Consider the following 8,299-nt stretch of genomic DNA (forward strand, 5'->3'; position numbering starts at 1 on the left):
CTAAAACATAGCTCTGGGTCCTAACTCCTGACTTATTAATTTGCTCTCTCACAAAGAGATGCAGGGCAGAAGAGAAAGGATGAAGCTAGACAACTTCTGAGTGCTCTGTGGTATTTTTCTCACAGTTGGAGATCTGAGCAAAGGAGAAAGACTGCATTTTATCACAGGCAGCATAGACATTAAAGTTTCTTGCACATGGTGTTCCTTCCTTGTGTCTTCATGTTGGACTTGGAGCTTCAGAATAATGAATATGAGGGGGTCCAAAAGGTACAAAATCCTGTTATAATATAACTCATGGGGATGTAACGTGCAACATGGCAACTATAGTTAATAATGCTGTGGCATATTTGAAAGTTGCTAGAAGAGTAGATCTTAAAAGTTCTTGTCATGGGACACTTGGGTAGCTCAAATTGGTTAAGCGACTGCCTTCAGCTCAGGTTATGATCCCAGAGTCCCAGGATCGAGTCCCACATTGATTGGGCTCCCTGCTCAGCAGGGACTCTGCTGCTCCCTCTAACCTTCTCCCTCTCATTCTCTCTTTCTCTCTCTCACATAAATAAATAAAATCTTTAAAAAAAAAAGTTCTTGTCACAAGAAAAGGAGTCTTAACTGTGTGTGCTGTAGATGGTAACAGGACATAGTGTGACCATTTTCCAATACATGCAAATACTGAACCATTATGCTGTACACTTGAAACTAATATAATGTTGGATGTCTATTACACAGCAATTTAAAAAAAGAGAGAGAAGAATGAGTGTGTCCTTTAGCTCCCACATCTCATGGTTCTCGCATGTCTAATGTCAGAGTATCCTTCTACGGAAGAAAGTGTGCTCAGAGCTTGGTCTTGTTTTGTTTCCCTCACGGAACTTGGAAGCTGAAAATGTCACCCTTCCTCTGATTCACTTGCTTCACAGGGGATCAGATTTTCATGGAGTTCTGGGCTGTCCACAACCAGTGGGCCCCTCAGAAATGCAAATCTAATGAATGAGCAAGTGTAAACGCAGGTGGGAACAGGTGCGTGGCTGGGGACGGAGCGCGGGGCAACTGGCTCCAGGGCGCTGGGAACGGCACTTGGACAGCAGTGACTCCATCGGGGTGCCGCAGGCTCCGTCTTTGATAACTATCCTCTGACCACACCCCCTGCCCTTCACGCCATAAAATCTGGGGATGAAGAAATGGGTAGCTTCAGAGACGAGGCTGAGTGTAGGGGCGGAGGACAGCAGCCTAGTAGCCTGGATGGTTCGTCCATTCGCTGCCCGGATTGCCCCTGTCACTAAGCGACCCTGAATAAAACTCTGTGCGTGGAGTGGCTTGCTTTGTTTTTCAGTACTGAAGTGCCTTCTCAGTCTGGAGGACATATTCCTGACCCTCCTCCCCCTTCTAACACTGACTTAGTCCAATTTAAAATTTGCTTGATGTTATCTTACTAGGTTCCCACTAGGTGCCATTAGCAATTTTCAAACACCACTGCCTCTGGATAAGGTCCCAATATATAATCAAAAGGGCCCTGGCTGAGGGGGGGGGCTCTGAGCCCTCCTTACGCCCACCTCCCTGATCCTCTCTGAGAATGCCCGAGGATGGGGCTGTGTTCTTTTGTCCCTGTGTATAACCACTTTATCTCCGGTGCCTTTCCCATGAAATGCTGAAGAGCGTTGTTCTTGGAAGAAAGGAAGGAAACAATCAGACATTGATTTCCTATACATCTGAATCGTGTTCCGGGCCTGCTGTGAATTTACAGCTGTCTCAGGAATAAATTAGCCACTAACCCAGAGGTGCAGAAAGTATCACCTTTCTTTATGTCAATAAATCAAATAAAATGTAGCCTTCCATTCCAGGGAGCAGGCAGAAAAATCAGTCTCAATCCTCTTGCGTTAGGGTAGCACAAGAATTGGGAAGGCTTATGTGGTGCCCTCGATACAGGGCAGGCCCTATTGGCTCCAGTCCATCTTGACCACAGCAGATGGATCGGTGGCCAGCCCATGTGGTCCCTTGGAAGTGGCACTTGTACTACCCATTGCTTGGCTGAATGCCCAGGATTCTGCCAGGACTGGAAGTCTGGGTGATAGGAGGCCCCCCTTTCGGAGCATCCACGAAGCCACTGCCTCCTGAGGATGGCCACCTCCACTGGGGCCTCCACTGTAGCATGTTCCTGGCTGCTGGAGAAACTAGCCAGCCCCTGACTCCTTCTGTACTTTTGCAAAGTTCTCACTTATCTCTCCTTGCAGCTTCCTTTCTCCCGGAAAAGACACTCCTTTTGGGATGCTTGGGTGGCTCAGTCGGTTAAGCAGCTGCTTTCGGCTCAGCCATGATCCCAGTGTCCTGGGATCGAGTCCCACCTTGGGTTCCTTGCTCCAGGGGGAGTCTGCTTCTCCCTCTGCCTCTGCCTGCCACTCTGCCTGTTTGTGCTCTCTCTCTCACTCTAACAAATAAATAAATAAAATCTTAAAAAAAAAAAAAAAGACAGTCCTCTTGTCCCTGTCCCGTTCTACAAACTGCAAATAATCTCTTCAGTGAGTTTAGACTGAGTGACAGCAGATATTGAATAAATAAGAAGAGAAGCTGTCTTTAAGCAGCTTCTGCTTTGGGTCCCTGCAAACATAAGGAGCCCAGAGCCCAGCTTCTTTCTTGGAAAATGTAGGAATAAAATCTATAGAGAACAAAACACAAATCCTTACCTCAAAAAATCATCCTGTTTTGAACCAGTGTGCCCATGTTCCCTCATCCATTCTGTAGCCAAAAATAAACATGAGCCAGGCAGCTGCCTGGGCTGTGGTGTTGGGTCTATCAAAGCAGAAATAATCAGAGGTCTCCATTATCCATGGAGTTTAAGTTTGCAACGTAGGACCCCAAGCAAAACCCCTGTTCATCCATCACTGACCAAATGTGCTCCAAGGGAAGAGTGAGCTCACTCCTTCTGAGGCTCTGGAATGCTCTCCAGACACATACTCATGATAGTCACAAAAACAGAACTGAACATGAGAGAAAGCAGATGTGTTTTCAACTGAAGATTTGAAAAGTTACGATCAGAATTTTTTATTAATTATTTACTATTCTTAAAGATTTCATTTCTTTAAGTAATCTCTACACCCAATGTGGGGCTTGAACTTACAACCTGAAGATCAAGAGTTGCGTGCTCTGTGGACTGAGCCAGGTGCCTCCGATCAGTACTTGTTTTCACTGTGAAAGTAGTATAATCCTAACTGTAAACTTAAGAACACTTATGATTCATCTTCCTAATCTAACCACCATCAAGATCTTGGTCTACATACACACACACACACACACACACACACGCACATGCACACATACAATATTGCATAATTTTTGTCTACCTGATAGACAAGTTTATCCTTCAGCAGAACTGTTACTATTTGTAATATAAAATAAAAATACATTAAAAAGGAGAATGTGTTAATATCAACTTAGAGAAAAAAAACACACTTTTAGTAATGATTTCATGACCTGCAGGAAGACAAAAGGGAGAATTATGGATGGTTCGAGTACAGTTGAGTGGACTCAGAGCTAACTGAACAACCACAGACAGGGTGTTGATTAACAAGTGGGTGCCAACCGAAAGGAAGGTCTCTAGTGACATTTTCCCCTCTGGCAACATGGCTCTGACACATTCAACATTTTTCCCATGCTTTCTTATGGAAGATATGCCGTCAGAGTTGCAATTAACACAAAAATGTGAGGATCAACTCGATTGCCAAGGTCCCTTGCAATACTAAACCGTAAAACCTTGTCATCCACTGTTGTGATAGAGTCGAGATTGAGAACGACCTCAAAAAACTGGGATGCTGAGCCCATACTGACAAGGTAAAATGGTTTCAGATGACATTTATGTTAATTGGGACAAAATATGTGCATTGCTACAAGAAAATTTTGAACACTTGGAAACATTGAATATCTTGAGGTGTTCATTATGAATTGCCTTTATTACGATTTCATAACACTGACAACATCTTGGTTGCGGTGAGAATGATGTCCAGAGCAGCTCTGCCTGGCCCCAAGCACCTGGAACCACCTCACTGAGAGCCACATGCTTTAAAAAACTCATCTAGGGGAGTCCAGAGATCCAGGGTCTAGAAAGTACACCTTATGAGTAACGATTAAAGAGCATGGAGTTGGGCGCCTGGGTGGCTCAGTGGGTTAAGCCGCTGCCTTCGGCTCAGGTCATGATCTCAGCGTCCTGGGATCGAGTCCCGCATCGGGCTCTCTGCTCAGCAGGGAGCCTGCTTCCCTCTCTCTCTCTCTGCCTGCCTCTCCGACTACTTGTGATTTCTCTCTGTCAAATAAATAAATAAAATCTTTAAAAAAAAAAAAAATAAAGAGCATGGAGTTTCAATTAGGGGAAAAAAAAAAAAAAAAAAAAAGGAGTCCTAGGGAATTCTTTTTGCTGTGAAAAGTCTTGCTGTGTGACCTGAACCCCTGGACACCAGCATCATATGACAAGCAAGGAAAGGGAAGACCAGAGAGGCGGAGTCGTGGTCTCGAGGCACGCAGCTGGATGATGGTAGAAGCAGGGCCAGAATCATGTACGGTGCCACCTAATAAGATACCCATTAACAAGACTCTTCATCACACCCTCTTCTTCTGGCCCCTCCCTACTTCTTACCTGCTGCTGCCTGTCTGCCTTTCCATCTAGCCAGCGTTACTACAACTTCGAATACTCTTTTTATCTCCAGGGGGTTGTTTTGTGGGAGGGATTCAGGACGGGGTGTTCATATTCATAGGAAAGGTCTAGAATTTCATAGTATATGACTTTGAAAGTCTCACTGCCCCCGCCCCCCGCAAATAATCTCCCGTCCTTTGATGGGTCACTTTTCACTCTAAAGATAATTCTCTGGGTTTCAAACTTATTAAATTCCAAGAGCCTGGGATGCACCACCCTTTAATACAAAGAGTTTCAACCCTTTTCTTTCCTTTGCTCTCCTGGTTTGTGTGACATCCTCCCAATAGGAACATTTCTCGTCCTCTTCAGAGATTTGAAATTCACGGCTTTTAAACACGTGTCAAATTATTTCCTGAGATTTCCTGAGATCAATCCAGGAGCCAAGGGGCTCCGGGAAATGCTTTGCTTTTCCCCAGGCTTGGCAGCCGCTAGGGCCCCAGAAAGGACTTAGCCGCGACCGAGGTGCGTTGCGGGACTCGGCGGCCCCCTGGTGGCCGATCGGGCACACTGCGGGCTTAGGCCGACTTGTTCCCTTTTAAAGGACGTGAGCTTTAGATACTACTTGTTCCTTAAATTTTCAATTTAACACATAAACTTAAAAAAAAAAAAAAAGCATCCTGCCTAAATCCAAACGTAAGCACCAGAAGGCAACAGGCAGCGGGTGCAGGCCGCCCCAGGCTGCTGGAACTAGCTGCGGGCCGCCCCGCGCGGGGGTCAGGCCCAGGGGCGCTGGGAGCGCCTGCTGCGGGGCAACCTCGGCGGTCCCCGTGGGGAGGACGGCTGGCCCCGAGAAGCCATCGCCAGCCTCACCGCACACAGCGGCGCTTCCCAGACCTGGCCGTGCGTCTGAGGAGCTCACGCCGCTGGACGCTCTCCCGGGGAACTCTGGACCCGGGGTCTGGAGTGGGGCCCGCGTGGTTTTGGCGAGAAGCCGGGTTTACGGCCGCAGACCACGGGCCAGCATCGTCCTCCAAGTCAGGCCGCCACAAGGACCGGGAGGAAACCCTCAATGACAGTGGACGCGACCGCATGAGACCACCACGTGGGGAGGAGGGCCGCGGGGTGCCCAGGGCGGCGGTGGGGGCGGCCCCGGGAGGCCCCAGGTTCCCCCTTCCTCCCCAGGAGGACTGCCCAGGGCCAGAGAGGACCCCGGTGGAGGAGGGGCTGCTCCTGCTCTCGTCTGAGAAACAGGATTACAGAAGACACTTTCGCTGATGTGCTTGTCACAGGTCACGAAGTGGTCAGGCTTGTCGGAGCAAAACGGGAGGGGAAGGTAGGAAGCTTTTACTGGGTAAAGAGAAAAGGCCAAGGATGAGCCACATCCTCACATATCGGCCTGGCCGTCCTGCTGGGGTGAGGAGGCCCGCAGGTAGCTGCCACGTGGGGACCCGCTGCCTGGTCCGTGGGACGCCTGGCCACGCGGGACCGTTTGCAAGGACTCCAGAGTCTCTTTGCTTCTGGGCACGAGCGACTCCATCTGGAGCCTAGAAATTTATCTCAAAAACAGTTTCTTTCTTTTTCTTTCTCTCTTTTTAAAGATTTATTTAATTGCAGGCAGAGGGAGAGGGGGAAGCAGGCTTCCCACTGAGCAGGGAGCGCAATGTGGGGCTCGATCCCCACATTGATGGAAGCTTCCTTTGCTGCAGTCAACTCACCACCATCATTTTTCAGTACTTTTTCCTGGTCAGGGACACAGTCCAGCCATTCCTGGTACGAATTGCCAGGCCTGAGGTTTGGGTTTCCAGCCCTAACCTTTCAGAGGTGTTTCATTTCATTCTGGACTCGTCTTCAGCCGTGGTGCCTGTTTAATGCTGGATGGCGAGTGGTCAGGCAGCCAGGTTCTCCCCTCCCGTAGCAGACAGGGAGGACGGGTGTGCATGGCCGGCAGCTGTGCATTCTGTTCTACAGAACGAGCTCTGTGATTAAGGGAGCTTCATCTTAGCCTTTCCTGGTGGGAGTGCTGGTCAAGTGGGCTGCTGCGGGGGTGGGGGGCTGTCTGGACCCCGGGGAGTGATGCTGGGTGCCCACCGCACAGGGGTGAAGGGGCTGCTGGAAGTGCGAGGGTGCTGGGGTCAAAACAGTGGAGGCCAAATCAGCAAACAGGAGCAAAGGGGATCCTGGGGTCAAGGAAATGGAGCTGTATCTCTCAGGAGTCAGAGGGACTTAGGAACAGAGCAGGTGGTAGGGAAGAAAGTTAGAAGGGAGCAAGAAAAGAGAGTTGGGGATTTCAGCCGTGAGTGCACCCAGCTGGAAGTTCAAAGGTCTGTTTTATTACGAGCCAGACAGGTGTGTGTGTGTGTGTGTGTGTGTGTGTGTGTGAGTTGTCCTAATAGCACTGGGCAGGGGCTCGGTTGCAAGTAATTAATCATTAATTATCTATAAAAAGATTGTGGTGTGTGCGAAGGACATTGGCCTAGGAATCAGGAACCCCGAGTTTTGCCTCTAATTAATTGTGTGACCTCAGATAATTAATTTCAGTGTTGTTAGAGTCCTTATCTATCCAGTAAAACAAGTTGGATTAGATCAGTTCTCCATGTTCCTTTGGGGAACTTGAAAAAATACTGATACCTGGGAATGTCACCCAGAGATATTGATTTTATTTTAAATTAATCTCTACACCCAACATTGGGCTTGAACTCACAACCCTGAGATCAAAGCCTCCGGCTCTACTGACTGAGCCAGCCAGGCGGCCCTGAGAGACTGATTTTAACTGGTCCACTGTGAATCCCAGTGATCATAGATTTTTTAAGCTCTCCTGGTAATTCTAATCTGTAGCCAAAGTGTCAAACAATAGACCAGATGAACTCTGCTTTCTTGAAATTTGAAGATTCTATGAATCTGTGTCGTAAGCAGGGTGACCTACCATCTGATTCACCCAGGACTGTCCCAGCTTTAAAACTGAAAGTCCCCTGTCCCAGAAAACCCTAGTTTGGAGCCCCATCATTCCCCCTCTGACATCGGTACAACAGGAAAGAAGAGAGGTGTGTTCACCGCTCTCTGGGTGGGGTAGGTTGTTGGGTATGGGAGGGTGTTGTGTGTGACTTTATGGCTACTGGTAAGCTTCATGACGCCACCATTCACCTGCTACATAATTGCCATGTGTATAGTTAAGTATACATTTGGGTAAAACCTACCTTACATGGATTTCTGAAGATTACAGGTCAAACATCCTGGCCTATTTCCTGTTCTCCAACCCAGTGCTTTAAGAAAGCATGCCTTCCCCATCCTCCCTTCTGACTCTAGGAAAACAAATTAAGGACAGACAGTTTTGAAAAGTGTTCATTCATCCAACAGGTATCCATTCACTGTTACCCCCCTGATTCTTCTCCTTCTCTACTTTGTAGCCAGTCCCCCATAAAATCATATTTTCTCTGTCTTCAGAACATACCCTGAATTTCAAAACATCTCCCCTCTGTCTCCACGTCAGTTACTCTAGCGAAGTGGTTTTCAGACTTGAGGGATGTCGGAATCACCTGGTAGCATTGTTAAGACTACAGTTCCAGAGCCCAGAGTTTCTGATTCAGGAGGTCTGAGCTGGGACCCATGGTACACATTTCCAATGAGGTCCCAGATGTTACCTGCTGCATTCCAGCACAATGCATGGAGACTGGGCAGAGTGGGGTG

This window comes from Mustela erminea, chromosome 21 (genome assembly GCF_009829155.1).
Source record: "Mustela erminea isolate mMusErm1 chromosome 21, mMusErm1.Pri, whole genome shotgun sequence".
NCBI lineage: Eukaryota > Metazoa > Chordata > Mammalia > Carnivora > Mustelidae > Mustela > Mustela erminea.